Raw genomic sequence first — 24,611 nt, 5'->3', positions numbered from 1 at the left:
GCATTTTTCCGGTGGTGCGGCAGATCTGAAAAGCAAACAATCCGCTCACGTAGGAGCTTGTGCACGGTTACCAAGGGAGGAAGGCTGCATACACAGTTTTTTCAAATCTAAAACAATTAATGCAGGGGAGGAATATAGTGCATAAAGATCTAAGCGAGCATGAATTAAACGGGTGCGATCATACCAGCACTAATGCACTGGATCCCATCAGAACTCCGAAGTTAAGTATGCTTGGGCGAGAGTAGTACTAGAATGGGTGACCTCCTGGGAAGTCCTCGTGTTGCACCCCAATTTTATTAATATTTTATTTTGATTTGTATTTGCAAATTCCATTTGTTGTTTCGGCGATACAACTGGAAACAACACGTCGGATACTCGGACCATTTGCGGCACGATCGTCATTACTGAATGGCAACGATGCAAGAACCGGGCTTTCGGCATTCGTCATGCATTGTGGACCCCGCGATAGTATTGCATCTATCCGGAGGTGCGGCAGATCTGAAAAGCAAACACTCCGCTCACGTAGGAGCTTGTGCACGGTTACCAAGGGAGGAAGGCTGCATACACATTTTTTTCAAATCTAAAACATATAATGGAGGGGAGCAAGATAGTTCATAAAGATATAAGCGAGCATGAATTAAACGGGTGCGATCATACCAGCACTAATGCACCGCATCCCATCAGAACTCCGAAGTTAAGTGTGCTTGGGCGAGAGTAGTACTAGGATGGGTGACATCCTGGGAAGTCCTCGTGTTGCACCCCAATTTTATTAATATTTTATTTCGATATCGTATTTGCAAATTCCATTTGTCGTTTCGGCGAGACAAACGCAAACAACGCGCCGGATACTCGGACCATTTGCGGCACAATCGTCATTACTGAATGGGAACCGTGCAAAAACCGGGCTTTTGGCATTCGTCGTGCATTGTGGGCCCCGCGATAGTATTGCATCTATACAGGGGTGCGGCAGATCTGAAAAGCAAACACTCTGCTCACGTAGGAGCTTGTGAACGGTTACCATGGGAGGAAAGCTGCATACACAGTTTTTTCATGTCTAAAACAATTAATGGAGGGGAGCAAGACAGTGCATAAAGATCTAAGCGAGCATGAATTAAACGGATGCGATCATAGCAGCACTAATGCACTGGATCCCATCAGTACTCCGAAGTTAAGAGTGCTTGGGCGAGAGTAGTACTAGGATGGGTGATCTCCTGGGAAGTCCTCGTGTTGCACCCCGATTTTATTAATATTTTATTTTGATTTGTATTTACAAATTCCATTTGTTGTTTCTGGGAGACAACTGGAAACAACGCGTCGGATACTCGGACCATTTGCGGCACGATCGTCATTACTGAATGGCAACGATGCAAGAACCGGACTTTCGGCATTCGTCATGCATTGTGGGCCCCGCGATATTATTGCATCTATCCGGAGGTGCGGCATATATGAAAAGCAAACACTCCGCTCACGTAGGAGCTTGTGCACGGTTACCAAGGGAGGAAGGCTGCATACACATTTTTTTCAAATCTAAAACAATTAATGCAGGGGAGCAAGATAGTGCATAAAGATCTAAGCGAGCATGAATTAAACGGGTGCGATCATACCAGCACTAATGCACCGGATCCCATCAGAACTCCGAAGTTAAGTGTGCTTGGGCGAGAGTAGTACTAGTATGGGTGACCTCCTGGGAAGTCCTCTTGTTGCACGCCAATTTTATTAATATTTTATTTTGATAACGTATTTGCAAATTCCATTTGTTCTTTCGGCGAGACAAACGCAAACAACACGCCGGATACTCGGACCATTTGCGGCACGATCGTCATTACTGAATGGGAACCGTGCAAGAACCGGGCTTTCGGCATTCGTCGTGCATTGTGGGCCCCGCGATAGTATTGCATCTATCCGGGGGTGCGGCAGATCTGAAAAGCAAACACTCTGCTCACGTAGGAGCTTGTGCACGGTTACCAAGGGAGGAAGGCTGCATACACAATTTTTTCAAGTCTAAAACAATTAATGGAGGGGAGCAAGATAGTGCATAAAGATATAAGCGAGCATGAATTAAATGGGTGCGATCATACCAGCACTAATGCACCGGATCCCATCAGAACTCCGAAGTTAAGCGTGTTTGGGCGAGAGTAGTACTGGGATGGGTGACCTCTTGGGAAGTCCACGTGTTGCACCCCAATTTTATTAATCTTTTATTTTGATTTGTATTTGCAAATTCCATTTGTTGTTTCTGGGAGACAACTGGAAACAATGCGTCGGATACTCGGACCATTTGCGGCACGTTCGTCATTTCTGAATGGCAACGATGCAGGAACCGGGCTGTCGGCATTCGTCGTGCATTGTGGGCCCCGCGATAGTATTGCATTTTTCCGGTGGTGCGGCAGATCTGAAAAGCAAACAATCCGCTCACGTTGGAGCTTGTGCACGGTTACCAAGGGAGGAAGGTTGCATACACAGTTTTTTTAAATCTAAAACAATTAATGGAGGGGAGCAAAATAGTGCATAAAGATCTAAGCGAGCATGAATTAAACGGGTGCGATCATACCAGCACTAATGCACCGGATCCCATCAGAACTCCGAAGTTAAGTGTGCTTGGGCGAGAGTAGTACTAGAATGGGTGACCTCCTGGGAAGTCCTCGTGTTGCACCCCAATTTTATTAATATTTTATTTTGATTTGTATTTGCAAATTCCATTTGTTCTTTCGGCGATACAACTGGAAACAACGCGTCGGATACTCGGACCATTTGCGGCACGATCGTCATTACTGAATGGCAACGATGCAAGAACCGGACTTTCGGCATTCGTCATGCATTGTGAGCCCCGCGATAGTATTGCATCTATCCGGAGGTGCGGCAGATATGAAAAGCAAACACTCCGCTCACGTCGGAGCTTGTGCACGGTTACCAAGGGAGGAAGGCTGCATACACATTTTTTTCAAATCTAAAACAATTAATGCAGGGGAGCAAGATAGTGCATAAAGATCTAAGCGAGCATGAATTAAACGGGTGCGATCATACCAGCACTAATGCACCGCATCCCATCAGAACTCCGAAGTTAAGTGTGCTTGGGCGAGAGTAGTACAAGGATGGGTGACATCCTGGGAAGTCCTCGTGTTGCACCCCAATTTTATTAATATTTTATTTCGATATCGTATTTGCAAATTCCATTTGTCGTTTCGGCGAGACAAACGCAAACAACGCGCCGGAAACTCGGACCATTTGCGGCACAATCGTCATTACTGAATGGGAACCGTGCAAAAACCGGGCTTTTGGCATTCGTCGTGCATTGTGGGCCCCGCGATAGTATTGCATCTATCCAGGGGTGCGGCAGATCTGAAAAGCAAACACTCTGCTCACGCAGGAGCTTGTGAACGGTTACCATGGGAGGAAAGCTGCATACACAGTTTTTTCATGTCTAAAACAATTAATGGAGGGGAGCAAGACAGTGCATAAAGATCTAAGCGAGCATGAATTAAACGGATGCGATCATAGCAGCACTAATGCACTGGATCCCATCAGAACTCCGAAGTTAAGAGTGCTTGGGCGAGAGTAGTACTAGAATGGGTGACCTCCTGGGAAGTCCTCGTGTTGCACCCCAATTTTATTAATATTTTATTTTGATTTGTATTTGCAAATTCCATTTGTTCTTTCGGCGATACAACTGGAAACAACGCGTCGGATACTCGGACCATTTGCGGCACGATCGTCATTACTGAATGGCAACGATGCAAGAACCGGACTTTCGGCATTCGTCATGCATTGTGGGCCCCGCGATAGTATTGCATCTATCCGGAGGTGCGGCAGATATGAAAAGCAAACACTCCGCTCACGTAGGAGCTTGTGCACGGTTACCAAGGGAGGAAGGCTGCATACACATTTTTTTCAAATCTAAAACAATTAATGCAGGGGAGCAAGATAGTGCATAAAGATCTAAGCGAGCATAAATTAAACGGGTGCGATCATACCAGCACTAATGCACCGGATCCCATCAGAACTCCGAAGTTAAGTGTGCTTGGGCGAGAGTAGTACTAGGATGGGTGACCTCCTGGGAAGTCCTCTTGTTGCACCCCAATTTTATTAATATTTTATTTTGATAACGTATTTGCAAATTCCATTTGTTCTTTCGGCGAGACAAACGCAAACAACACGCCGGATACTCGGACCATTTGCGGCACGATCGTCATTACTGAATGGGAACCGTGCAAGAACCGGGCTTTCGGCATTCGTCGTGCATTGTGGGCCCCGCGATAGTATTGCATCTATCCGGGGGTGCGGCAGATCTGAAAAGCAAACACTCTGCTCACGTAGGAGCTTGTGCACGGTTACCAAGGGAGGAAGGCTGCATACACATTTTTTTCAAATCTAAAACATATAATGGAGGGGAGCAAGATAGTTCATAAAGATATAAGCGAGCATGAATTAAACGGGTGCGATCATACCAGCACTAATGCACCGCATCCCATCAGAACTCCGAAGTTAAGTGTGCTTGGGCGAGAGTAGTACTAGGATGGGTGACATCCTGGGAAGTCCTCGTGTTGCACCCCAATTTTATTAATATTTTATTTCGATATCGTATTTGCAAATTCCATTTGTCGTTTCGGCGAGACAAACGCAAACAACGCGCCGGATACTCGGACCATTTGCGGCACAATCGTCATTACTGAATGGGAACCGTGCAAAAACCGGGCTTTTGGCATTCGTCGTGCATTGTGGGCCCCGCGATAGTATTGCATCTATCCAGGGGTGCGGCAGATCTGAAAAGCAAACACTCTGCTCACGTAGGAGCTTGTGAACGGTTACCATGGGAGGAAAGCTGCATACACAGTTTTTTCATGTCTAAAACAATTAATGGAGGGGAGCAAGACAGTGCATAAAGATCTAAGCGAGCATGAATTAAACGGATGCGATCATAGCAGCACTAATGCACTGGATCCCATCAGAACTCCGAAGTTAAGAGTGCTTGGGCGAGAGTAGTACTAGAATGGGTGATCTCCTGGGAAGTCCTCGTGTTGCACCCCGATTTTATTAATATTTTATTTTGATTTGTATTTACAAATTCCATTTGTTGTTTCTGGGAGACAACTGGAAACAATGCGTCGGATACTCGGACCATTTGCGGCACGATCGTCATTACTGAATGGCAACAATGCAGGAACCGGGCTGTCGGCATTCGTCGTGCATTGTGGGCCCCGCGATAGTATTGAATTTATCCGGTGGTGCGGCAGATCTGAAAAGCAAACAATCCGCTCACGTAGGAGCTTGTGCACGGTTACCAAGGGAGGAAGGTTGCATACACAGTTTTTTTAAATCTAAAACAATTAATGGAGGGGAGCAAGATAGTGCATAATGATCTAAACGAGCATGAATTAAACGGGTGCGATCATACCAGCACTAATGCACCGGATCCCATCAGAACTCCGAAGTTAAGTGTGCTTGGGCGAGAGTAGTACTAGAATCGGTGACCTCCTGGGAAGTCCTCGTGTTGCACCCCAATTTTATTAATATTTTATTTTGATTTGTATTTGCAAATTCCATTTGTTCTTTCGGCGATACAACTGGAAACAACGCGTCGGATACTCGGACCATTTGCGGCACGATCGTCATTACTGAATGGCAATGATGCAAGAACCGGACTTTCGGCATTCGTCATGCATTGTGGGCCCCGCGATAGTATTGCATCTATCCGGAGGTGCGGCAGATCTGAAAAGCAAACACTCTGCTCACGTAGGAGCTTGTGCACGGTTTCCAAGGGAGGAAAGCTGCATACACAGTTTTTTCTTGTCTAAAACAATTAATCGAGGGGAGCAAGATAGTGCATAAAGATCTAAGCGAGCATGTATTAAACGGATGCGATCATACCAGCACTAATGCACCGGATCCCATCTGAACTCCGAAGTTAAGTGTGCTTGGGCGAGAGTAGTACTAGGATGGGTGACCTCCTGGGAAGTCCTCGTGTTGCACCCCAATTTTATTAATATTTTATTTCGATATCGTATTTGCAAATTCCATTTGTCGTTTCGGCGAGACAAACGCAAACAACGCGTCGGATACTCGGACCACTTGCGGCACGATTGTCATTACTGAATGGGAACCGTGCAAAAACCGGGCTTTTGGCATTCGTCGTGCATTGTGGGCCCCGCGATAGTATTGCATCTACCCGGGGGTGCGGCAGTTCTGAAAAGCAAACACTCTGCTCACGTAGGAGCTTGTGCACGGTTACCAAGGGAGGAAGGCTGCATACACAGTTTTTTCAAGTCTAAAACAATTAACGGAGGGGAGCAAGATAGTGCATAAAGATATAAGCGAGCATGAATTAAATGGGTGCGATCATACCAGCACTAATGCACCGGATCCCATCAGAACTCCGAAGTTAAGCGTGCTTGGGCGAAAGTAGTACTAGGATGGGTGACCTCCTGGGAAGTCCTCGTGTTGCACCGCAATTTTATTAATATTTTATTTTGATTTGTATTTGCAAATTCCATTTGTTGTTTCGGCGATACAACTGGAAACAACGCGTCGGATACTCGGACCATTTGCGGCACGATCGTCATTACTATATGGCAACAATGCAGGAACCGGGCTTTCGGTATTCGTCGTGCATTGTGGGCCCCGTGATAGTATTGCATTTATCCGGTGGTGCGGCAGATCTGAAAAGCAAACAATCCGCTCACGTAAGAAGTTGTGCACGGTTACCAAGGGAGGAAGGCTGCATACACAGTTTTTTCAAATCTAAAACAATTAATGGAGGGGAGCAAGACAGTGCATAAAGATCTAAGCGAGCATGAATTAAACGGATGCGATCATAGCAGCACTAATGCACTGGATCCCATCAGAACTCCGAAGTTAAGAGTGCTTGGGCGAGAGTAGTACTAGAATGGGTGATCTCCTGGGAAGTCCTCGTGTTGCACCCCGATTTTATTAATATTTTATTTTGATTTGTATTTACAAATTCCATTTGTTGTTTCTGGGAGACAACTGGAAACAATGCGTCGGATACTCGGACCATTTGCGGCACGATCGTCATTACTGAATGGCAACAATGCAGGAACCGGGCTGTCGGCATTCGTCGTGCATTGTGGGCCCCGCGATAGTATTGAATTTATCCGGTGGTGCGGCAGATCTGAAAAGCAAACAATCCGCTCACGTAGGAGCTTGTGCACGGTTACCAAGGGAGGAAGGTTGCATACACAGTTTTTTTAAATCTAAAACAATTAATGGAGGGGAGCAAGATAGTGCATAATGATCTAAACGAGCATGAATTAAACGGGTGCGATCATACCAGCACTAATGCACCGGATCCCATCAGAACTCCGAAGTTAAGTGTGCTTGGGCGAGAGTAGTACTAGAATCGGTGACCTCCTGGGAAGTCCTCGTGTTGCACCCCAATTTTATTAATATTTTATTTTGATTTGTATTTGCAAATTCCATTTGTTCTTTCGGCGATACAACTGGAAACAACGCGTCGGATACTCGGACCATTTGCGGCACGATCGTCATTACTGAATGGCAATGATGCAAGAACCGGACTTTCGGCATTCGTCATGCATTGTGGGCCCCGCGATAGTATTGCATCTATCCGGAGGTGCGGCAGATCTGAAAAGCAAACACTCTGCTCACGTAGGAGCTTGTGCACGGTTTCCAAGGGAGGAAAGCTGCATACACAGTTTTTTCTTGTCTAAAACAATTAATCGAGGGGAGCAAGATAGTGCATAAAGATCTAAGCGAGCATGTATTAAACGGATGCGATCATACCAGCACTAATGCACCGGATCTCATCTGAACTCCGAAGTTAAGTGTGCTTGGGCGAGAGTAGTACTAGGATGGGTGACCTCCTGGGAAGTCCTCGTGTTGCACCCCAATTTTATTAATATTTTATTTCGATATCGTATTTGCAAATTCCATTTGTCGTTTCGGCGAGACAAACGCAAACAACGCGTCGGATACTCGGACCATTTGCGGCACGATTGTCATTACTGAATGGGAACCGTGCAAAAACCGGGCTTTTGGCATTCGTCGTGCATTGTGGGCCCCGCGATAGTATTGCATCTACCCGGGGGTGCGGCAGTTCTGAAAAGCAAACACTCTGCTCACGTAGGAGCTTGTGCACGGTTACCAAGGGAGGAAGGCTGCATACACAGTTTTTTCAAGTCTAAAACAATTAATGGAGGGGAGCAAGATAGTGCATAAAGATCTAAGCGAGCATGAATTAAATGGGTGCGATCATACCAGCACTAATGCACCGGATCCCATCAGAACTCCGAAGTTAAGCATGCTTGGGCGATAGTAGTACTAGGATGGGTGACCTCCTGGGAAGTCCTCGTGTTGCACCCCAATTTTATTAATATTTTATTTTGATTTGTATTTGCAAATTCCATTTGTTGTTTCGGCGATACAACTGGAAACAACGCGTCGGATACTCGGACCATTTGCGGCACGATCGTCATTACTATATGGCAACAATGCAGGAACCGGGCTTTCGGTATTCGTCGTGCATTGTGGGCCCCGTGATAGTATTGCATTTATCCGGTGGTGCGGCAGATCTGAAAAGCAAACAATCCGCTCACGTAAGAAGTTGTGCACGGTTACCAAGGGAGGAAGGCTGCATACACAGTTTTTTCAAATCTAAAACAATTAATGGAGGGGAGCAAGTTAGTGCATAAAGATCTAAGCGAGCATGAATTAAAAGGGTGCGATCATACCAGCACGAATGCACCGGATCCCATCAGAACTCCGAAGTTAAGCGTGCTTGGGCGAGAGTAGTATTAGGATGGGTGACCTCCTGGGAAGTCCTCGTGTTGCACCCCAATTTTATTAATATTTTATTTTGATTTGTATTTGCAAATTCCATTTGTTGTTTCTGGGAGACAACTGGAAACAACGCGTCGGATACTCGGACCATTTGCGGCACGATCGTCATTACTGAATGGGAACGATGCAGGAACCGGGCTTTCGGCATTCGTCGTGCATTGTGGGCCCCGCGATAGTATTGCATTTATTCGGTGGTGCGGCAGATCTGAAAAACAAACAATCCGCTCACGTTGGAGCTTGTGCACGGTTACCAAGGGAGGAAGGTTGCATACACAGTTTTTTTAAATCTAAAACAATTAATGGAGGGGAGCAAAATAGTGCATAAAGATCTAAGCGAGCATGAATTAAACGGGTGCGATCATACCAGCACTAATGCACCGGATCCCATCAGAACTCCGAAGTTAAGTGTGCTTGGGCGAGAGTAGTACTAGAATGGGTGACCTCCTGGGAAGTCCTCGTGTTGCACCCCAATTTTATTAATATTTTATTTTGATTTGTATTTGCAAATTCCATTTGTTCTTTCGGCGATACAACTGGAAACAACGCTTCGGATACTCGGACCATTTGCGGCACGATCGTCATTACTGAATGGGAACGATGCAGGAACCGGGCTTTCGGCATTCGTCGTGCATTGTGGGCCCCGCGATAGTATTGCATTTATTCGGTGGTGCGGCAGATCTGAAAAACAAACAATCCGCTCACGTTGGAGCTTGTGCACGGTTACCAAGGGAGGAAGGTTGCATACACAGTTTTTTTAAATCTAAAACAATTAATGGAGGGGAGCAAAATAGTGCATAAAGATCTAAGCGAGCATGAATTAAACGGGTGCGATCATACCAGCACTAATGCACCGGATCCCATCAGAACTCCGAAGTTAAGTGTGCTTGGGCGAGAGTAGTACTAGAATGAGTGACCTCCTGGGAAGTCCTCGTGTTGCACCCCAATTTTATTAATATTTTATTTTGATTTGTATTTGCAAATTCCATTTGTTCTTTCGGCGATACAACTGGAAACAACGCGTCGGATACTCGGACCATTTGCGGCACGATCGTCATTACTGAATGGCAACGATGCAAGAACCGGACTTTCGGCATTCGTCATGCATTGTGAGCCCCGCGATAGTATTGCATCTATCCGGAGGTGCGGCAGATATGAAAAGCAAACACTCCGCTCACGTCGGAGCTTGTGCACGGTTACCAAGGGAGGAAGGCTGCATACACATTTTTTTCAAATCTAAAACAATTAATGCAGGGGAGCAAGATAGTGCATAAAGATCTAAGCGAGCATGAATAAAACGGGTGCGATCATACCAGCACTAATGCACCGGATCCCATCAGAACTCCGAAGTTAAGTGTGCTTGGGCGAGAGTAGTACTAGGATGGGTGACCTCCTGGGAAGTCCTCGTGTTGCACCCCAATTTTATTAATATTTTATTTCGATAACGTATTTGCAAATTCCATTTGTCGTTTCGGCGAGACAAACGCAAACAACACGCCGGATACTCGGAACATTTGCGGCACGATCGTCATTACTGAATGGGAACCGTGCAAAAACCGGGCTTTTGGCATTCGTCGTGCATTGTGGGCCCCGCGATAGTATTGCATCTATCCGGGGGTGCGGCAGATCTGAAAAGCAAACACTCTGCTCACGTAGGAGCTTGTGCATGGTTACCAAGGGAGGAAGGCTGCATACACAATTTTTTCAAGTCTAAAACAATTAATGGAGGGGAGCAAGATAGTGCATAAAGATCTAAGCGAGCATGAATTAAATGGGTGGGATCATACCAGCACTAATGCACCGGATCCCATCAGAACTCGGAAGTTAAGCGTGCTTGGGCGAGAGTAGTACTGGGATGGGTGACCTCTTGGGAAGTCCTCGTGTTGCACCCCAATTTTATTAATCTTTTATTTTGATTTGTATTTGCAAATTCCATTTGTTGTTTCTGGGAGACAACTGGAAACAATGCGTCGGATACTCGGACCATTTGCGGCACGTTCGTCATTTCTGAATGGCAACGATGCAGGAACCGGGCTGTCGGCATTCGTCGTGCATTGTGGGCCCCGCGATAGTATTGCATTTTTCCGGTGGTGCGGCAAATCTGAAAAGCAAACAATCCGCTCACGTAGGAGCTTGTGCACGGTTACCAAGGGAGGAAGGCTGCATACACAGTTTTTTCAAATCTAAAACAATTAATGCAGGGGAGGAATATAGTGCATAAAGATCTAAGCGAGCATGAATTAAACGGGTGCGATCATACCAGCACTAATGCACTGGATCCCATCAGAACTCCGAAGTTAAGTATGCTTGGGCGAGAGTAGTACTAGAATGGGTGACCTCCTGGGAAGTCCTCGTGTTGCACCCCAATTTTATTAATATTTTATTTTGATTTGTATTTGCAAATTCCATTTGTTGTTTCGGCGATACAACTGGAAACAACGGGTCGGATACTCGGACCATTTGCGGCACGATCGTCATTACTGAATGGCAACGATGCAAGAACCGGGCTTTCGGCATTCGTGATGCATTGTGGACCCCGCGATAGTATTGCATCTATCCGGAGGTGCGGCAGATCTGAAAAGCAAACACTCCGCTCACGTAGGAGCTTGTGCACGGTTACCAAGGGAGGAAGGCTGCATACACATTTTTTTCAAATCTAAAACATATAATGGAGGGGAGCAAGATAGTTCATAAAGATATAAGCGAGCATGAATTAAACGGGTGCGATCATACCAGCACTAATGCACCTGATCCCATCAGAACTCCGAAGTTAAGTGTGCTTGGGCGAGAGTAGTACTAGGATGGGTGACATCCTGGGAAGTCCTCGTGTTCCACCCCAATTTTATTAATATTTTATTTTGATTTGTATTTGCAAATTCCATTTGTTGTTTCGGCGATACAACTGGAAACAACGCGCCGGATACTCGGACCATTTGCGGCACAATCGTCATTACTGAATGGGAACCGTGCAAAAACCGGGCTTTTGGCATTCGTCGTGCATTGTGGGCCCCGCGATAGTATTGCATCTATCCAGGGGTGCGGCAGATCTGAAAAGCAAACACTCTGCTCACGTAGGAGCTTGTGCACGGTTACCATGGGAGGAAAGCTGCATACACAGTTTTTTCATGTCTAAAACAATTAATGGAGGGGAGCAAGACAGTGCATAAAGATCTAAGCGAGCATGAATTAAACGGATGCGATCATAGCAGCACTAATGCACTGGATCCCATCAGAACTCCGAAGTTAAGAGTGCTTGGGCGAGAGTAGTACTAGGATGGGTGATCTCCTGGGAAGTCCTCGTGTTGCACCCCGATTTTATTAATATTTTATTTTGATTTGTATTTACAAATTCCATTTGTTGTTTCTGGGAGACAACTGGAAACAATGCGTCGGATACTCGGACCATTTGCGGCACGATCGTCATTACTGAATGGCAACAATGCAGGAACCGGGCTGTCGGCATTCGTCGTGCATTGTGGGCCCCGCGATAGTATTGAATTTATCCGGTGGTGCGGCAGATCTGAAAAGCAAACAATCCGCTCACGTAGGAGCTTGTGCACGGTTACCAAGGGAGGAAGGTTGCATACACAGTTTTTTTAAATCTAAAACAATTAATGGAGGGGAGCAAGATAGTGCATAATGATCTAAAGGAGCATGACTTAAACAGGTGCGATCATACCAGCACTAATGCACCGGATCCCATCAGAACTCCGAAGTTAAGTGTGCTTGGGCGAGAGTAGTACTAGAATCGGTGACCTCCTGGGAAGTCCTCGTGTTGCACCCCAATTTTATTAATATTTTATTTTGATTTGTATTTGCAAATTCCATTTGTTCTTTCGGCGATACAACTGGAAACAACGCGTCGGGTACTCGGACCATTTGCGGCACGATCGTCATTACTGAATGGCAATAATGCAAGAACCGGACTTTCGGCATTCGTCATGCATTGTGGGCCCCGCGATAGTATTGCATCTATCCGGAGGTGCGGCAGATCTGAAAAGCAAACACTCTGCTCACGTAGGAGCTTGTGCACGGTTACCAAGGGAGGAAAGCTGCATACACAGTTTTTTCTTGTCTAAAACAATTAATGGAGGGGAGCAAGATAGTGCATAAAGATCTAAGCGAGCATGTATTAAACGGGTGCGATCATACCAGCACTAATGCACCGGAGCCCATCTGAACTCCGAAGTTAAGTGTGCTTGGGCGTGAGTAGTACTAGGATGGGTGACCTCCTGGGAAGTCCTCCTGTTGCACCCCAATTTTATTAATATTTTATTTCGATATCGTATTTGCAAATTCCATTTGTCGTTTCGGCGAGACAAACGCAAACAACGCGTCGGATACTCGGACCATTTGCGGCACGATTGTCATTACTGAATGGGAACCGTGCAAAAACCGGGCTTTTGGCATTCGTCGTGCATTGTGGGCCCCGCGATAGTACTGCATCTACCCGGGGGTGCGGCAGTTCTGAAAAGCAAACACTCTGCTCACGTAGGAGCTTGTGCACGGTTACCAAGGGAGGAAGGCTGCATACACAGTTTTTTCAAGTCTAAAACAATTAATGGAGGGGAGCAAGATAGTGCACAAAGATCTAAGCGAGCATGAATTAAACGGGTGCGATCATACCAGCACTAATGCACCGGATCCCATCAGAACTCCGAAGTTAAGTGTGCTTGGGCGAGAGTAGTACTAGAATGGGTGACCTCCTGGGATGTCCTCGTGTTGCTCCCCAATTTTATTAATATTTTATTTTGATTTGTATTTGCAAATTCCATTTCTTGTTTCGGCGATACAACTGGAAACAACGCGTCGGATACTCGGACCATTTGCGGCACGATCGTCATTACTGAATGGCAACGATGCAGGAACCGGGCTTTCGGCATTCGCCGTGCATTGTGGGCCCCGCGATAGTATTGCATTTATTCGGTGGTGCGGCAGATCTGAAAAGCAAACAATCCGCTCACGTAGGAGCTTGTGCACGGTTACCAAGGGAGGAAGGTTGCATACACAGTTTTTTTAAATCTAAAACAATTAATGGAGGGGAGCAAGATAGTGAATTAAGATCTAAGCGAGCAATAATTAAACGGGTGCGATCATACCAGCACTAATGCACCGGATCCCATCAGAACTCCGAAGTTAAGTGTGCTTGGGCGAGAGTAGTACTAGAATGGGTGACCTCCTGGGAAGTCCTCGTGTTGCACCCCAATTTTATTAATATTTTATTTTGATTTGTATTTGCAAATTCCATTTGTTCTTTCGGCGATACAACTGGAAACAACGCGTCGGATACTCGGACCATTTGCGGCACGATCGTCATTACTGAATGGCAACGATGCAAGAACCGGACTTTCGGCATTCGTCATGCATTGTGGGCCCCGCGATAGTATTGCATCTATCCGGAGGTGCGGCAGATCTGAAAAGCAAACACTCCGCTCACGTAGGAGCTTGTGCACGGTTACCAAGGGAGGAAGGCTGCATACACATTTTTTTCAAATCTAAAACAATTAATGGAGGGGAGCAAGACAGTGCATAAAGATCTAAGCGAGCATGAATTAAACGGGTGCGATCGTACCAGCACTAATGCACCGGATCCCATCAGAACTCCGAAGTTAAGTGTGCTTGGGCGAGAGTAGTACTAGGATGGGTGACCTCCTGGGAAGTCCTCGTGTTGCACCCCAATTTTATTAATATTTTATTTTGATTTGTATTTGCAAATTCCATTTGTTGTTTCGGCGATACAACTGGAAACAACGCGTCCGATACTCAGACCATTTGCGGCACGATCGTCATTACTGAATGGCAACGATGCAAGAATCGGGCTTTCGGCATTCGTCATGCATTGTGGGCCCCGAGATAGTATTGCATCTATCCGGAGGTGCGGCAGATCTGAAAAGCAAACACTCCGCTCCCGTAGGAGCTTGTGCACGGTTACCAACGGAGGAAGGCTGCATACACCGTTTTTTCAAATCTAAAGCAATTAATGGAGGGGAGCAAGATAGTGCATAAAGATCTAAGCGAGCATGAATTAAACGGGTGCGATCATACCAGCACTAATGCACCGGATCCCATCAGAACTCCGAAGTTAAGTGTGCTTGGGCGAGAGTAGAACTAGAATGGGTGACCTCCTGGGAAGTCCTCGTGTTGCACCCCAATTTTATTAATATTTTATTTTGATTTGTATTTGCAAATTCCATTTGTTGTTTCTGGGAGACAACTGGAAACAATGCGTCGGATACTCGGACCATTTGCGGCACGATCGTCATTTCTGAATGGCAACGATGCAGGAACCGGGCTTTCGGCATTCGTCGTGCATTGTAGGCCCCGCGATAGTATTGCATTTATCCGGTGGTGCGGCAGATCTGAAAAGCAAACAATCCGCTCATGTAGGAGCTTGTGCACGGTTACCAAGGGAGGAAGGCTGCATACACAGTTTTTTCAAATCTAAAACAATTAATGGAGGGGAGCAAAATAGTGTATAAAGATCTAAGCGAGCATGAATTAAACGGGTGCGATCATACCAGCACTAATGCACCGGATCCCATCAGAACTCCGAAGTTAAGTGTGCTTGGGCGAGAGTAGTACTAGAATAGGTCACCTCCTGGGAAGTCCTCGTGTTGCACCCCAATTTTATTAATATTTTATTTTGATTTGTATTTTCAAATTCCACTTGTTGTTTCGGCGATACAACTGGAAACAACGCGTCGGATACTCGGACCATTTGCGGCACGATTGTCCTAACTGAATGGCAACGATGCATGAACAGGACTTTCGACATTCGTCATGCATTGTGGGCCCCGCGATAGTATTGCATCTATCCGGAGGTGCGGCAGATCTGAAAAGCAAACACTCCACTCACGTAGGAGCTTGTGCACGGTTACCAAGGGAGGAAGGCTGCATACACATTTTTTTCAAATCTAAAACAATTAATGGAGGGGAGCAAGATAGTGCATAAAGATCTAAGCGAGCATGAAATAAACGGGTGCGATCAAACCAGCACTAATGCACCGGATCCCATCAGAACTCCGAAGTTAAGTGTGCTAGGGGGAGAGTAGTACTACGATGGGTGACCTCTTGGGAAGTCCTCGTGTTGCACCCCAATTTTATTAACATTTTATTTCAATATCGTATTTGCAAATTCCATTCGTCGTTTCGGCGAGACAAATGCAAACAACGCGCCGGATACTCGGGCTTTTGGCATTCGTCGTGCATTGTGGGCCCCGCGATAGTATTGCATCTATCCAGGGGTGCGGCAGATCTGAAAAGCAAACACTCTGCTCACGTAGGAGCTTGTGCACGGTTACCAAGGGAGGAAAGCAGCATATACAGTTTTTTCAAATCTAAAACAATAAATGAAGGGGAGCAAAATAGTGCATAAAGATCTAAGCAAGCATCAATTAAACGGGTGCGATCATACGAGCACTAATGCACCGGATCCCATCAGAACTCCGAAGTTAAGCGTGCTTGGGCGAGAGTAGTACTAGGATGGGTGACCTCCTGGGAAGTCCTCGTGTTGCACCCTAATTTTATTAATATTTTATTTTGATTTGTATTTGCAAATTCCATTTGTTGTTTCTGGGAGACAACTGGAAACAATGCGTCGGATACTCGGACCATTTGCGGCACGATCGTCATTACTATATGGCAACGATGCAGGAACCGGGCTTTCGGCATTCGTCGTGCATTGTGGGCCCCGCTATAGTATTGCATTTATCCGGTGGTGCGGCAGATCTGAAAAGCAAACAATCCGCTCACGTAGGAGCTTGTGCACGGTTACCAAGGGAGGAAGGCTGCATACACAGTTTTTTCAAATCTAAAACAATTAATGGAGGGGAGCAAGATAGTGCATAAAGATCTAAGCGAGCATGAATTAAACGGGTGCGATCATACCAGGACTAATGCACCGGATCCCATCAGAACTCCGAAGTTAAGTGTGCTTGGGCGAGAGTAGTACAAGAATGGGTGACCTCCTGGGAAGTCCTCGTGTTGCACCCCAATTTTATTGATATTTTATTTTGATTTGTATTTGCAAATTCCATTTGTTGTTTCGGCGATACAACTGGAAACAACGCGTCGGATACTCGGACCATTTGCGGCACGATCGTCATTACTGAATGGCAACGATGCAGGAACCGGGCTTTCGGCATTCGCCGTGCATTGTGGGCCCCGCGATAGTATTGCATTTATTCGGTGGTGCGGCAGATCTGAAAAGCAAACAATCCGCTCACGTAGGAGCTTGTGCACGGTTACCAAGGGAGGAAGGTTGCATACACAGTTTTTTTAAATCTAAAACAATTAATGGAGGGGAGCAAGATAGTGAATTAAGATCTAAGCGAGCAATAATTAAACGGGTGCGATCATACCAGCACTAATGCACCGGATCCCATCAGAACTCCGAAGTTAAGTGTGCTTGGGCGAGAGTAGTACTAGAATGGGTGACCTCCTGGGAAGTCCTCGTGTTGCACCCCAATTTTATTAATATTTTATTTTGATTTGTATTTGCAAATTCCATTTGTTCTTTCGGCGATACGACTGGAAACAACGCGTCGGATACTCGGACCATTTGCGGCACGATCGTCATTACTGAATGGCAACGATGCAAGAACCGGACTTTCGGCATTCGTCATGCATTGTGGGCCCCGCGATAGTATTGCATCTATCCGGAGGTGCGGCAGATCTGAAAAGCAAACACTCCGCTCACGTAGGAGCTTGTGCACGGTTACCAAGGGAGGAAGGCTGCATACACATTTTTTTCAAATCTAAAACAATTAATGGAGGGGAGCAAGACAGTGCATAAAGATCTAAGCGAGCATGAATTAAACGGGTGCGATCGTACCAGCACTAATGCACCGGATCCCATCAGAACTCCGAAGTTAAGTGTGCTTGGGCGAGAGTAGTACTAGGATGGGTGACCTCCTGGGAAGTCCTCGTGTTCCACCCCAATTTTATTAATATTTTATTTTGATTTGTATTTGCAAATTCCATTTGTTGTTTCGGCGATACAACTGGAAACAACGCGTCGGATACTCGGACCATTTGCGGCACGATCGTCATTACTATATGGCAACAATGCAGGAACCGGGCTTTCGGAATTCGTCGTGCATTGTGGGCCCCGTGATAATATTGCATTTATCCGGTGGTGTGGCAGATCTGAAAAACAAACAATCCGCTCACGTAAGAAGTTGTGCACGGTTACCAAGGGAGGATGGCTGCATACACAGTTTTTTCAAATCTAAAACAATTAATGGAGGGGAGCAAGTTAGTGCATAAAGATCTAAGCGAGCATGAATTAATCGGGTGCGATCATACCAGCACTAATGCACCGGATCCCATGAGAACTCCGAAGTTAAGCGTGCTTGGGCGAGAGTAGTACAAGGATGGGTGACCTCCTGGGAAGTCCTGGTGTTGCACCCTAATTTTATTAATATTTTATTTTGATTTGTATTTGCAAATTCCATTTGTTGTTTCGGCGATACAACTGGAAACAACGCGTCGGATACTCAGACCATTTGCGGCACGATCGTCATTACTGAATGGCAACGATGCAAGAATCGGGGTTTCGGCATTCGTCATGCATTGTGGGCCCCGAGATAGTATTGCATCTATCCGGAGGTGCGGCAGATCTGAAAAGCAAACACTCCGCTCACGTAGGAGCTTGTGCACGGTTACCAACGGAGGAAGGCTGCATACACCGTTTTTTCAAATCTAAAGCAATTAATGGAGGGGAGCAAGATAGTGCATAAAGATCTAAGCGAGCATGAATTAAACCGGTGCGATCATACCAGCACTAATGCACCGGATCCCATCAGAACTCCGAAGTTCAGTGTGCTTGGGCGAGAGTATTATTAGGATGGGTGACCTCCTGGGAAGTCCTCGTGTTGCACCCCAATTTTATTAATATTTTATTTTGATTTGTATTTGCAAATTCCATTTGTTGTTTCGGCGATACAACTGGAAACGACGCGTCGGATACTCGGACCATTTGCGGCACGATCGTCATTACTATATGGCAACAATGCAGGAACCGGGCTTTCGGCATTCGTCGTGCATTGTGGGCCCCGCGATAGTATTGCATTTATCCGGTGGTGCGGCAGATCTGAAAAGCAAACAATCCGCTCACGTAGGAGCTTGTGCACGGTTACCAAGGGAGGAAGGCTGCATACACAGTTTTTTCAAATCTAAAACAATTAATGGAGGGGAGCAAGATAGTGCATAAAGATCTAAGCGAGCAAGAATTAAACGGGTGCGATCATACCAGCACTAATGCACCGGATCCCATCAGAACTCCGAAGTTAAGAATGCTTGGGCGAGAGTTGTACTACAATGGGTGACCTCCTGGGAAGTCCTCGTGTTGCACCCCAATTTTATTAATATTTTATTTTGATTTGTATTTGCAAATTCCATTTGTTGTTTCGGCGATACAACTGGAAACAACGCGTCGGATACTCGGACCATTTGCGGCACGATCGTCATTACTAAATGGCAACGGTGCAAGAACCGGGCTTTCGGCATTCGTCATGCATTGTGGACCCCGCGATAGTATTGTATCTATCCGGAGGTGCGTCAGATCTGAAAAGCAAACACTCCGCTCACGTAGGAGCTTGTGCACGGTTACCAAGGGAGGAAGGCTGCATACACATTTTTTTCAAATCTAAAACAAATAATGGAGGGGAGCAAGATAGTACATAAAGATCTAAGCGAGCATGAATTAAACGGGTGCGATCATAGCAGCACTAATGCACCGGATCCCATCAGAACTCCGAAGTTAAGTGTGGTTGGGCGAGAGAAGTACTAGGATGGGTGACCTCCTGGGAAGTCCTCGTGTTGCACCCCAATTTTGTTAATATTTTATTTCGATATCGTATTTGCAAATTCCATTTGTCGTTTCGGCGAGACAAACGCAAACAACGCGCCGGATACTCGGACCATTTGCGGCACGATCGTCATTACTGAATGGGAACCGTGCAAAAACCGGGCTTTTGGCATTCGTCGTGCATTGTGGGCCCCGCGATAGTATTGCATCTATCCGGGGGTGCGGCAGATCTGAAAAGCAAACACTCTGCTCACGTAGGAGCTTGTGCACGGTTACCAAGGGAGGAAGGCTGCATACACAGTTTTTTCAAATCTAAAACAATTAATGGAGGGGAGCAAGATAGTGCATAAAGATCTAGGCGAGCATGAATTAAACGGGTGCGATCATACCAGCACTAATGCACCGGATCCCATCAGAACTCCGAAGTTAAGTATGCTTGGGCGAGAGTAGTACTAGAATGGGTGACCTCCTGGGAAGTCCTCGTGTCGCACCCCAATTTTATTAATATTTTATTTTGATTTGTATTTGCAAATTCCATTTGTTGTATCGGCGATACAACTGGAAACAACGCGTCGGATACTCGGACCATTTGCGGCACGATCGTCATTACTGAATGGCAACGATGCAAGAACCGGGCTTTCGGCATTCGTCATGCATTGTGGACCCCGCGATAGTATTGCATCTATCCGGAGGTGCGGCAGATCTGAAAAGCAAACACTCCGCTCACGTAGGAGCTTGTGCACGGTTACCAACGGAGGAAGGCTGCGTACACATTTTTTTCAAATCTAAAACAAATAATGGAGGGGAGCAAAATAGTTCATAAAGATCTAAGCGAGCATGAATTAAACGGGTGCGATAATACCAGCACTAATGCACCGGATCCCATCAGAATTCCGAAGTTAAGAGTGCTTGGGCGAGAGTAGTACTAGGATGGGTGACCTCCTTGGAAATCCACGTGTTTCACCCCAATTTTGTTAATATTTTATTTCGATATCGTATTTGCAAATTCCATTTGTCGTTTCGGCGAGACAAACGCAAACAACGCGCCGGATACTCGGACCATTTGCGGCACGATCGTCATTACTGAATGGGAACCGTGCAAAAACCGGGCTTTTGGCATTCGTCGTGCATTGTGGGCCCCGCGATAGTATTGCATCCATCCGGGGGTGCGGCAGATCTGAAAAGCAAACACTCTGCTCACGTAGGAGCTTGTGCACGGTTACCAAGGGAGGAAGGCTGCATACACAGTTTTTTCATGTCTAAAACAATTAATGGAGGGGAGCAAGATAGTGCATAAAGATCTAAGCGAGCCTGAATTAAACGGGTGCGATCATAGCAGCACTAATGCACCGGATCCCATCAGAACTCCGATGTTAAGCGTGCTTTGGCGAGAGTAGTACTAGGTTCGGTGACCTCCGGGGAAGTCCTCGTGTTGCACCCCAATTTTATTAATATTTTATTTTAATTTGTATTTGCATATTCCATTTGTTGTTTCTGGGAGACAACAGGAAACAATGCGTCGGATACTCGGACCATTTGCGGCACGATCGTCATTACTGAATGGCAACGATGCAGGAACCGGGCTTTCGGCATTCGTCGTGCATTGTGGGCCCTGCGATAGTATTGCATTTATCCGGTGGTGCGGCAGATCTGAAAAGCAAACAATCCGCTCACGTAGGAGCTTGTGCACGGTTACCAAGGGAGGAAGGCTGCATACACAGTTTTTTCAAATCTAAAACAATTAATGGAGGGGAGCAAGATAGTGCATAAAGATCTAAGCGAGCAAGAATTAAACGGGTGCGATCATACCAGCACTAATGCACCGGATCCCATCAGAACTCCGAAGTTAAGAATGCTTGGGCGAGAGTAGTACTACAATGGGGGACCTCCTGGGAAGTCCTCGTGTTGCACCCCAATTTTATTAATATTTTATTTTGATTTGTATTTGCAAATTCCATTTGTTGTTTCGGCGATACAACTGGAAACAACGCGTCGTATACTCGGACCATTTGCGGCACGATCGTCATTACTGAATGGCAACGGTGCAAGAACCGGGCTTTCGGCATTCGTCATGCATTGTGGACCCCGCGATAGTATTGCATCTATCCGGAGGTGCATCAGATCTGAAAAGCAAACACTCCGCTCACGTAGGAGCTTGTGCACGGTTACCAAGGGAGGAAGGCTGCATACACATTTTTTTCAAATCTAAAACAAATAATGGAGGGGAGCAAGATAGTACATAAAGATCTAAGCGAGCATGAATTAAACGGGTGCGATCATACCAGCACTAATGCACCGGATCCCATCAGAACTCCGAAGTTAAGTGTGGTTGGGCGAGAGTAGTACTAGGATGGGTGACATCCTGGGAAGTCCTCGTGTTGCACCCCAATTTTATTAATATTTTATTTCGATATCGTATTTGCAAATTCCATTTGTCGTTTCGGCGAGACAAACGCAAACAACGCGCCGGATACTCGGACCATTTGCGGCACGATCGTCATTACTGAATGGGAACCGTGCAAAAACCGGGCTTTTGGCATTCGTCGTGCATTGTGGGCCCCGCGATAGTATTGCATCTATCCGGGGGTGCGGCAGATCTGAAAAGCAAACACTCTGCTCACGTAGGAGCTTGTGCACGGTTACCAAGGGAGGAAGGCTGCATACACAGTTTTTTCAAATCTAAAACAATTAATGGAGGGGAGCAAGATAGTGCATAAAGATCTAGGCGAGCATGAATTAAACGGGTGCGATCATACCAGCACTAATGCACCGGATCCCATCAGAACTCCGAAGTTAAGTATGCTTGGGCGAGAGTAGTACTAGAATGGGTGACCTCCTGGGAAGTCCTCGTGTCGCACCCCAATTTTATTAATATTTTATTTTGATTTGTATTTGCAAATTCCATTTGTTGTATCGGCGATACAACTGGAAACAACGCGTCGGATACTCGGACCATTTGCGGCACGATCGTCATTACTGAATGGCAACGATGCAAGAACCGGGCTTTCGGCATTCGTCATGCATTGTGGACCCCGCGATAGTATTGCATCTATCCGGAGGTGCGGCAGATCTGAAAAGCAAACACTCCGCTCACGTAGGAGCTTGTGCACGGTTACCAACGGAGGAAGGCTGCGTACACATTTTTTTCAAATCTAAAACAAATAATGGAGGGGAGCAAAATAGTTCATAAAGATCTAAGCGAGCATGAATTAAACGGGTGCGATAATACCAGCACTAATGCACCGGATCCCATCAGAATTCCGAAGTTAAGAGTGCTTGGGCGAGAGTAGTACTAGGATGGGTGACCTCCTTGGAAATCCACGTGTTTCACCCCAATTTTGTTAATATTTTATTTCGATATCGTATTTGCAAATTCCATTTGTCGTTTCGGCGAGACAAACGCAAACAACGCGCCGGATACTCGGACCATTTGCGGCACGATCGTCATTACTGAATGGGAACCGTGCAAAAACCGGGCTTTTGGCATTCGTCGTGCATTGTGGGCCCCGCGATAGTATTGCATCCATCCGGGGGTGCGGCAGATCTGAAAAGCAAACACTCTGCTCACGTAGGAGCTTGTGCACGGTTACCAAGGGAGGAAGGCTGCATACACAGTTTTTTCATGTCTAAAACAGTTAATGGAGGGGAGCAAGATAGTGCATAAAGATCTAAGCGAGCCTGAATTAAACGGGTGCGATCATAGCAGCACTAATGCACCGGATCCCATCAGAACTCCGATGTTAAGCGTGCTTTGGCGAGAGTAGTACTAGGTTCGGTGACCTCCGGGGAAGTCCTCGTGTTGCACCCCAATTTTATTAATATTTTATTTTAATTTGTATTTGCATATTCCATTTGTTGTTTCTGGGAGACAACTGGAAACAATGCGTCGGATACTCGGACCATTTGCGGCACGATCGTCATTACTGAATGGCAACGATGCAGGAACCGGGCTTTCGGCATTCGTCGTGCATTGTGGGCCCTGCGATAGTATTGCATTTATCCGGTGGTGCGGCAGATCTGAAAAGCAAACAATCCGCTCACGTAGGAGCTTGTGCACGGTTACCAAGGGAGGAAGGCTGCATACACAGTTTTTTCAAATCTAAAACAATTAATGGAGGGGAGCAAGATAGTGCATAAAGATCTAAGCGAGCAAGAATTAAACGGGTGCGATCATACCAGCACTAATGCACCGGATCCCATCAGAACTCCGAAGTTAAGAATGCTTGGGCGAGAGTAGTACTACAATGGGGGACCTCCTGGGAAGTCCTCGTGTTGCACCCCAATTTTATTAATATTTTATTTTGATTTGTATTTGCAAATTCCATTTGTTGTTTCGGCGATACAACTGGAAACAACGCGTCGTATACTCGGACCATTTGCGGCACGATCGTCATTACTGAATGGCAACGGTGCAAGAACCGGGCTTTCGGCATTCGTCATGCATTGTGGACCCCGCGATAGTATTGCATCTATCCGGAGGTGCATCAGATCTGAAAAGCAAACACTCCGCTCACGTAGGAGCTTGTGCACGGTTACCAAGGGAGGAAGGCTGCATACACATTTTTTTCAAATCTAAAACAAATAATGGAGGGGAGCAAGATAGTACATAAAGATCTAAGCGAGCATGAATTAAACGGGTGCGATCATACCAGCACTAATGCACCGGATCCCATCAGAACTCCGAAGTTAAGTGTGGTTGGGCGAGAGTAGTACTAGGATGGGTGACATCCTGGGAAGTCCTCGTGTTGCACCCCAATTTTATTAATATTTTATTTCGATATCGTATTTGCAAATTCCATTTGTCGTTTCGGCGAGACAAACGCAAACAACGCGTCGGGTACTCGGACCATTTGCGGCACGATCGTCATTAATGAATGGCAATAATGCAAGAACCGGACTTTCGGCATTCGTCATGCATTGTGGGCCCCGCGATAGTATTGCATCTATCCGGAGGTGCGGCAGATCTGAAAAGCAAACACTCTGCTCACGT

General features: G+C 46.1%; 44 non-coding genes and 8 pseudogenes across 44 annotated transcripts; all 52 read left to right on the top strand.

Annotated features, from left to right (window-relative positions):
* The first annotated feature begins 170 nt into the window (after positions 1 to 170).
* On the top strand, positions 171 to 289 carry LOC148793317 (5S ribosomal RNA). The gene has a single exon (XR_016075636.1). It is a non-coding gene; the product is annotated as a 5S ribosomal RNA (ribosomal RNA).
* Positions 290 to 643: 354 nt separating this feature from the next.
* Positions 644 to 762, top strand: LOC148793316 (5S ribosomal RNA; annotated as a pseudogene).
* A 355-nt stretch (positions 763 to 1,117) lies between these two features.
* On the top strand, positions 1,118 to 1,236 carry LOC148793315 (5S ribosomal RNA; annotated as a pseudogene).
* Positions 1,237 to 1,590: 354 nt separating this feature from the next.
* Positions 1,591 to 1,709, top strand: LOC148793314 (5S ribosomal RNA). The gene has a single exon (XR_016069992.1). It is a non-coding gene; the product is annotated as a 5S ribosomal RNA (ribosomal RNA).
* A 355-nt stretch (positions 1,710 to 2,064) lies between these two features.
* Positions 2,065 to 2,183, top strand: LOC148793313 (5S ribosomal RNA). Its single transcript, XR_016070884.1, has one exon. It is a non-coding gene; the product is annotated as a 5S ribosomal RNA (ribosomal RNA).
* A 354-nt stretch (positions 2,184 to 2,537) lies between these two features.
* On the top strand, positions 2,538 to 2,656 carry LOC148793312 (5S ribosomal RNA). The gene has a single exon (XR_016071603.1). It is a non-coding gene; the product is annotated as a 5S ribosomal RNA (ribosomal RNA).
* Positions 2,657 to 3,010: 354 nt separating this feature from the next.
* Positions 3,011 to 3,129, top strand: LOC148793311 (5S ribosomal RNA; annotated as a pseudogene).
* Positions 3,130 to 3,484: 355 nt separating this feature from the next.
* LOC148793310 (5S ribosomal RNA) lies at positions 3,485 to 3,603 on the top strand. The gene has a single exon (XR_016069684.1). It is a non-coding gene; the product is annotated as a 5S ribosomal RNA (ribosomal RNA).
* A 354-nt stretch (positions 3,604 to 3,957) lies between these two features.
* On the top strand, positions 3,958 to 4,076 carry LOC148793309 (5S ribosomal RNA). Its single transcript, XR_016073630.1, has one exon. It is a non-coding gene; the product is annotated as a 5S ribosomal RNA (ribosomal RNA).
* Positions 4,077 to 4,431: 355 nt separating this feature from the next.
* LOC148793308 (5S ribosomal RNA) lies at positions 4,432 to 4,550 on the top strand (annotated as a pseudogene).
* A 355-nt stretch (positions 4,551 to 4,905) lies between these two features.
* Positions 4,906 to 5,024, top strand: LOC148793307 (5S ribosomal RNA). Its single transcript, XR_016070791.1, has one exon. It is a non-coding gene; the product is annotated as a 5S ribosomal RNA (ribosomal RNA).
* Positions 5,025 to 5,378: 354 nt separating this feature from the next.
* Positions 5,379 to 5,497, top strand: LOC148793306 (5S ribosomal RNA). The gene has a single exon (XR_016075730.1). It is a non-coding gene; the product is annotated as a 5S ribosomal RNA (ribosomal RNA).
* A 354-nt stretch (positions 5,498 to 5,851) lies between these two features.
* On the top strand, positions 5,852 to 5,970 carry LOC148793305 (5S ribosomal RNA). Its single transcript, XR_016072385.1, has one exon. It is a non-coding gene; the product is annotated as a 5S ribosomal RNA (ribosomal RNA).
* Positions 5,971 to 6,325: 355 nt separating this feature from the next.
* Positions 6,326 to 6,444, top strand: LOC148793304 (5S ribosomal RNA). Its single transcript, XR_016074972.1, has one exon. It is a non-coding gene; the product is annotated as a 5S ribosomal RNA (ribosomal RNA).
* Positions 6,445 to 6,798: 354 nt separating this feature from the next.
* Positions 6,799 to 6,917, top strand: LOC148793303 (5S ribosomal RNA). Its single transcript, XR_016070789.1, has one exon. It is a non-coding gene; the product is annotated as a 5S ribosomal RNA (ribosomal RNA).
* A 354-nt stretch (positions 6,918 to 7,271) lies between these two features.
* LOC148793302 (5S ribosomal RNA) lies at positions 7,272 to 7,390 on the top strand. The gene has a single exon (XR_016075729.1). It is a non-coding gene; the product is annotated as a 5S ribosomal RNA (ribosomal RNA).
* Positions 7,391 to 7,744: 354 nt separating this feature from the next.
* LOC148793301 (5S ribosomal RNA) lies at positions 7,745 to 7,863 on the top strand. The gene has a single exon (XR_016073446.1). It is a non-coding gene; the product is annotated as a 5S ribosomal RNA (ribosomal RNA).
* A 355-nt stretch (positions 7,864 to 8,218) lies between these two features.
* LOC148793300 (5S ribosomal RNA) lies at positions 8,219 to 8,337 on the top strand. Its single transcript, XR_016075367.1, has one exon. It is a non-coding gene; the product is annotated as a 5S ribosomal RNA (ribosomal RNA).
* Positions 8,338 to 8,691: 354 nt separating this feature from the next.
* On the top strand, positions 8,692 to 8,810 carry LOC148793299 (5S ribosomal RNA). Its single transcript, XR_016070883.1, has one exon. It is a non-coding gene; the product is annotated as a 5S ribosomal RNA (ribosomal RNA).
* Positions 8,811 to 9,164: 354 nt separating this feature from the next.
* LOC148793298 (5S ribosomal RNA) lies at positions 9,165 to 9,283 on the top strand. Its single transcript, XR_016071602.1, has one exon. It is a non-coding gene; the product is annotated as a 5S ribosomal RNA (ribosomal RNA).
* Positions 9,284 to 9,637: 354 nt separating this feature from the next.
* LOC148793297 (5S ribosomal RNA) lies at positions 9,638 to 9,756 on the top strand. Its single transcript, XR_016074973.1, has one exon. It is a non-coding gene; the product is annotated as a 5S ribosomal RNA (ribosomal RNA).
* A 354-nt stretch (positions 9,757 to 10,110) lies between these two features.
* On the top strand, positions 10,111 to 10,229 carry LOC148793296 (5S ribosomal RNA). The gene has a single exon (XR_016070839.1). It is a non-coding gene; the product is annotated as a 5S ribosomal RNA (ribosomal RNA).
* Positions 10,230 to 10,584: 355 nt separating this feature from the next.
* LOC148793295 (5S ribosomal RNA) lies at positions 10,585 to 10,703 on the top strand. Its single transcript, XR_016069655.1, has one exon. It is a non-coding gene; the product is annotated as a 5S ribosomal RNA (ribosomal RNA).
* A 354-nt stretch (positions 10,704 to 11,057) lies between these two features.
* Positions 11,058 to 11,176, top strand: LOC148793294 (5S ribosomal RNA). The gene has a single exon (XR_016075635.1). It is a non-coding gene; the product is annotated as a 5S ribosomal RNA (ribosomal RNA).
* A 354-nt stretch (positions 11,177 to 11,530) lies between these two features.
* LOC148793293 (5S ribosomal RNA) lies at positions 11,531 to 11,649 on the top strand (annotated as a pseudogene).
* A 354-nt stretch (positions 11,650 to 12,003) lies between these two features.
* On the top strand, positions 12,004 to 12,122 carry LOC148793292 (5S ribosomal RNA). The gene has a single exon (XR_016070339.1). It is a non-coding gene; the product is annotated as a 5S ribosomal RNA (ribosomal RNA).
* Positions 12,123 to 12,476: 354 nt separating this feature from the next.
* LOC148793291 (5S ribosomal RNA) lies at positions 12,477 to 12,595 on the top strand. Its single transcript, XR_016070124.1, has one exon. It is a non-coding gene; the product is annotated as a 5S ribosomal RNA (ribosomal RNA).
* A 354-nt stretch (positions 12,596 to 12,949) lies between these two features.
* Positions 12,950 to 13,068, top strand: LOC148793290 (5S ribosomal RNA). Its single transcript, XR_016069829.1, has one exon. It is a non-coding gene; the product is annotated as a 5S ribosomal RNA (ribosomal RNA).
* A 355-nt stretch (positions 13,069 to 13,423) lies between these two features.
* LOC148793289 (5S ribosomal RNA) lies at positions 13,424 to 13,542 on the top strand. Its single transcript, XR_016069316.1, has one exon. It is a non-coding gene; the product is annotated as a 5S ribosomal RNA (ribosomal RNA).
* Positions 13,543 to 13,896: 354 nt separating this feature from the next.
* LOC148793288 (5S ribosomal RNA) lies at positions 13,897 to 14,015 on the top strand. The gene has a single exon (XR_016071601.1). It is a non-coding gene; the product is annotated as a 5S ribosomal RNA (ribosomal RNA).
* A 354-nt stretch (positions 14,016 to 14,369) lies between these two features.
* LOC148793287 (5S ribosomal RNA) lies at positions 14,370 to 14,488 on the top strand. Its single transcript, XR_016072849.1, has one exon. It is a non-coding gene; the product is annotated as a 5S ribosomal RNA (ribosomal RNA).
* Positions 14,489 to 14,842: 354 nt separating this feature from the next.
* LOC148793286 (5S ribosomal RNA) lies at positions 14,843 to 14,961 on the top strand. Its single transcript, XR_016075766.1, has one exon. It is a non-coding gene; the product is annotated as a 5S ribosomal RNA (ribosomal RNA).
* Positions 14,962 to 15,315: 354 nt separating this feature from the next.
* Positions 15,316 to 15,434, top strand: LOC148793285 (5S ribosomal RNA). The gene has a single exon (XR_016075625.1). It is a non-coding gene; the product is annotated as a 5S ribosomal RNA (ribosomal RNA).
* A 354-nt stretch (positions 15,435 to 15,788) lies between these two features.
* Positions 15,789 to 15,907, top strand: LOC148793284 (5S ribosomal RNA). Its single transcript, XR_016068953.1, has one exon. It is a non-coding gene; the product is annotated as a 5S ribosomal RNA (ribosomal RNA).
* Positions 15,908 to 16,211: 304 nt separating this feature from the next.
* LOC148793283 (5S ribosomal RNA) lies at positions 16,212 to 16,330 on the top strand. The gene has a single exon (XR_016073364.1). It is a non-coding gene; the product is annotated as a 5S ribosomal RNA (ribosomal RNA).
* A 354-nt stretch (positions 16,331 to 16,684) lies between these two features.
* On the top strand, positions 16,685 to 16,803 carry LOC148793282 (5S ribosomal RNA). Its single transcript, XR_016069055.1, has one exon. It is a non-coding gene; the product is annotated as a 5S ribosomal RNA (ribosomal RNA).
* A 354-nt stretch (positions 16,804 to 17,157) lies between these two features.
* LOC148793281 (5S ribosomal RNA) lies at positions 17,158 to 17,276 on the top strand. Its single transcript, XR_016071600.1, has one exon. It is a non-coding gene; the product is annotated as a 5S ribosomal RNA (ribosomal RNA).
* Positions 17,277 to 17,630: 354 nt separating this feature from the next.
* Positions 17,631 to 17,749, top strand: LOC148793280 (5S ribosomal RNA). Its single transcript, XR_016069774.1, has one exon. It is a non-coding gene; the product is annotated as a 5S ribosomal RNA (ribosomal RNA).
* A 354-nt stretch (positions 17,750 to 18,103) lies between these two features.
* On the top strand, positions 18,104 to 18,222 carry LOC148793279 (5S ribosomal RNA). The gene has a single exon (XR_016075477.1). It is a non-coding gene; the product is annotated as a 5S ribosomal RNA (ribosomal RNA).
* Positions 18,223 to 18,576: 354 nt separating this feature from the next.
* On the top strand, positions 18,577 to 18,695 carry LOC148793278 (5S ribosomal RNA; annotated as a pseudogene).
* A 354-nt stretch (positions 18,696 to 19,049) lies between these two features.
* On the top strand, positions 19,050 to 19,168 carry LOC148793277 (5S ribosomal RNA). The gene has a single exon (XR_016074856.1). It is a non-coding gene; the product is annotated as a 5S ribosomal RNA (ribosomal RNA).
* Positions 19,169 to 19,522: 354 nt separating this feature from the next.
* On the top strand, positions 19,523 to 19,641 carry LOC148793276 (5S ribosomal RNA). Its single transcript, XR_016069765.1, has one exon. It is a non-coding gene; the product is annotated as a 5S ribosomal RNA (ribosomal RNA).
* Positions 19,642 to 19,996: 355 nt separating this feature from the next.
* LOC148793275 (5S ribosomal RNA) lies at positions 19,997 to 20,115 on the top strand. The gene has a single exon (XR_016073134.1). It is a non-coding gene; the product is annotated as a 5S ribosomal RNA (ribosomal RNA).
* Positions 20,116 to 20,469: 354 nt separating this feature from the next.
* LOC148793274 (5S ribosomal RNA) lies at positions 20,470 to 20,588 on the top strand. Its single transcript, XR_016070637.1, has one exon. It is a non-coding gene; the product is annotated as a 5S ribosomal RNA (ribosomal RNA).
* A 355-nt stretch (positions 20,589 to 20,943) lies between these two features.
* Positions 20,944 to 21,062, top strand: LOC148793273 (5S ribosomal RNA; annotated as a pseudogene).
* Positions 21,063 to 21,416: 354 nt separating this feature from the next.
* Positions 21,417 to 21,535, top strand: LOC148793272 (5S ribosomal RNA). Its single transcript, XR_016073359.1, has one exon. It is a non-coding gene; the product is annotated as a 5S ribosomal RNA (ribosomal RNA).
* A 354-nt stretch (positions 21,536 to 21,889) lies between these two features.
* Positions 21,890 to 22,008, top strand: LOC148793271 (5S ribosomal RNA). Its single transcript, XR_016070165.1, has one exon. It is a non-coding gene; the product is annotated as a 5S ribosomal RNA (ribosomal RNA).
* A 355-nt stretch (positions 22,009 to 22,363) lies between these two features.
* On the top strand, positions 22,364 to 22,482 carry LOC148793270 (5S ribosomal RNA). The gene has a single exon (XR_016073133.1). It is a non-coding gene; the product is annotated as a 5S ribosomal RNA (ribosomal RNA).
* Positions 22,483 to 22,836: 354 nt separating this feature from the next.
* LOC148793269 (5S ribosomal RNA) lies at positions 22,837 to 22,955 on the top strand. Its single transcript, XR_016070636.1, has one exon. It is a non-coding gene; the product is annotated as a 5S ribosomal RNA (ribosomal RNA).
* A 355-nt stretch (positions 22,956 to 23,310) lies between these two features.
* On the top strand, positions 23,311 to 23,429 carry LOC148793268 (5S ribosomal RNA; annotated as a pseudogene).
* Positions 23,430 to 23,783: 354 nt separating this feature from the next.
* Positions 23,784 to 23,902, top strand: LOC148793267 (5S ribosomal RNA). Its single transcript, XR_016073357.1, has one exon. It is a non-coding gene; the product is annotated as a 5S ribosomal RNA (ribosomal RNA).
* Positions 23,903 to 24,256: 354 nt separating this feature from the next.
* Positions 24,257 to 24,375, top strand: LOC148793266 (5S ribosomal RNA). Its single transcript, XR_016070164.1, has one exon. It is a non-coding gene; the product is annotated as a 5S ribosomal RNA (ribosomal RNA).
* Positions 24,376 to 24,611: the final 236 nt, after the last annotated feature.

The sequence above is a fragment of the Nelumbo nucifera genome, chromosome 4 (assembly GCF_055504915.1).
Source record: "Nelumbo nucifera cultivar China Antique chromosome 4, China Antique-T2T, whole genome shotgun sequence".
Lineage (NCBI taxonomy): Eukaryota > Viridiplantae > Streptophyta > Magnoliopsida > Proteales > Nelumbonaceae > Nelumbo > Nelumbo nucifera.
The sequence above is the reverse complement of the archived record's forward strand: the minus strand, read 5'-3'. Positions and strand labels throughout refer to the sequence as shown.